Source organism: Macaca thibetana, chromosome 3 (genome assembly GCF_024542745.1).
Source record: "Macaca thibetana thibetana isolate TM-01 chromosome 3, ASM2454274v1, whole genome shotgun sequence".
In the NCBI taxonomy this organism is placed as follows: domain Eukaryota; kingdom Metazoa; phylum Chordata; class Mammalia; order Primates; family Cercopithecidae; genus Macaca; species Macaca thibetana.
In genome coordinates this window covers 142456025-142458479 of record NC_065580.1, presented here as the reverse complement: position 1 = coordinate 142458479, position 2455 = coordinate 142456025, and positions in this window count along the sequence as shown.

Here is a 2455-nt window from a genome sequence, read left to right as displayed (position 1 = left end):
TCTCCCTCCTCCTGCCTTCCACCCTCAAGTAGACTCCAGTGTGTGTTGTTCCTTTCTTTGTGTTCATGAGTTCTCATCATTTAGCTCCCACTTATAAGTGAGAACATGCGGTATTTGGTCTTCTGTTCCTGCATTAGTTTGCTGAGCATTATAACCTCCAGCTTCATCCATGTTCTCACAAAAGACATGATCTCATTCTTTTTTATGGCTGCATAGTATTCCATGGTGTATACGTACCACGTTTTCTTTTTTTTTTTTTTTTTTTTTTTTTTTTTGAGACGGAGTCTCACTCTGTCGCCCAAGCTGGAGTGCAGTGGCGCGATCCTGGCTCACTGCAAGCTCCGCCTCCTGGGTTCACGCCATTCTCCTGCCCCAGCCTCCCGAGTAGCTGGGACTACAGGCGCCTACTGCGCCCGGCTCATTTTTTGTATTTTTAGTAGAGACGGGGTTTCACCGTGGTCTCGATCTCCTGACCTTGTGATCCGCCCGCCTCGGCCTCCCAAAGTGCTGGGATTACAGGCGTGAGCCACCGCGCCCGGCCACCACGTTTTCTTTATCTGGTTGTCACTGATGGACATTTAGGTTGATTCCATGTCTTTGCTATCGCAAATGGTTCTGCAATGAACATTCATGTGCGTGTGTCTTTATGGTACAATGATTTATATTTCTCTGGGTGTATACTCAGTAATGAGATTGCTAGGTTGAATGGTAGTGCTGCTTTTAGCTTTTTGAGGAATCACCATACTGCTTTCCACAATGGTTGAACTAATTTACACTTCCACCAACAGTATATGAGTATTCCCTTTTCTCTGCAACCTTGTCAGCATCTGTTATTTTTTGACTTTCAGATATTTCTTTACAGCAGTGTGAGAACAGACTGACAGAGGTAGCATCCACCCAAAATTCATGTCCACCTGGACCTCAGGGTGTGACCTTATTCAGAAATAGTTCTTTCCCACATTGAACCAGCTTTATGTCTGGAAGGTAGGAGAAAAGGGCCAACTGGGGCCCAGTTTTTAGAGCTAGGAGGACTGTGAGTTTCCACGTCTTCCTTCTTGGATTCTGTACTTTTGGAAGCTACGAGCCATCATCTAAAAAGTCCAGGTGCTCTCCAGGAAGACCACATGGAGTAGTGAGATCTTTGCACTATAGTAAGCTGTGTATAGATGACACCAGCCCGGCCACTATCTAACTAGAACACACAAAAAGCTGTAGTGAGACCAGAAGAACTGTCTTGCTGAGCCCAGCCAACCCACAGGACTATAAGAGATAATAATATGGCTCTTTGGAGGTTGTTTTGCTACAGGGCAATTTGTAAGTGAAATAGCAGTAGTTCATGCTTTAGCTTCCCCAGGGCTGAAATCTGCAAAAGGGCCTATGTGGAATGTCAGCAGGAGATGATCTTGAGAAATGTGTGTTTAAGTGACTGCCATGATATGGCATGAGTGTAGGAGGCTCTTTTGGAAGGCTCCCTTTTCCAACCATCTCTACTTTACCTTTTCTTCTGTAACATTTGAAACTAAGAATTGTGGAATTGTTGGAAGCAGCACAGCCCAAAGAGATCACAAGATTAGGGGTTCCAGGGCAACCCTTGCAACACAGTGCAACCCCTCCTGATGAGAGTCTACAGGAACATGGGGCTGTGTCAGAACAACGGTGAGCCTTCTCCGAGGAGGGTTAGCTCCCTGGTTAGAGCCAGTGATCTCACAGAGAGACCACTTAGCCCAATCACCTGGATCCAAGCCCCCTCCAGGCCACAGAGAAGGGTAGACCCCACACTTAGCCTTGGAGGACAGGGGAGGAAAGGCTCCAGGCAGGGACAGTGCTGGCCCCTGAATCGAGAGGAAACTATCCCCCCAATACCAAGAACCTGCTCCTGGGAGAATCAGATGGCCCTGAAGCTCCATGTTCTAGCCCAGTCCTCTAGTATAGTAGAGGCCCACAGAAGGCACAGTCCTGCCCAATTTGCACAGCAAGACAATGGTATGGCCTGGCCTGTTCCTAGGTCCTGGGTCCCCATCCCGGGCTCCTCCTGCATCCTAACATCCCTGCTAAGGTTGTCCAGGCAAGGAGGATAGTCCAGGGTAGAACCTGGGTGGGCTCTAGAGAGAGGGGCAGGAGAGCCACCCCCACTCAGCATCCTTGTCCCCTCTGGCTGCAAGCACAGCTGGACGCAGTCTGACTGGCTGTCATGGTTGTCGTCTGCCTTGGCAACAAGCCAAGGCTGTTGCTGCAAGTGCTATTGCCATGGAAACCCTGAGTCAGGGCTGCACTTAGCAGAGCCAAGCATGCCAGGGGCTCTCAGGGCCTCTCTTCTGCCAACGGGGAAGGTGATGTAAGGCAGGCAGCATCTCCCTGGGACTCATTAAGAGAGTGGAGTGTGTGGGTGGCAGGGAGGGAGTAGAATGGGGGTGGAGTGGGAGGAAAGGGAAGGAGGAAGTTAGAGTAATGACAT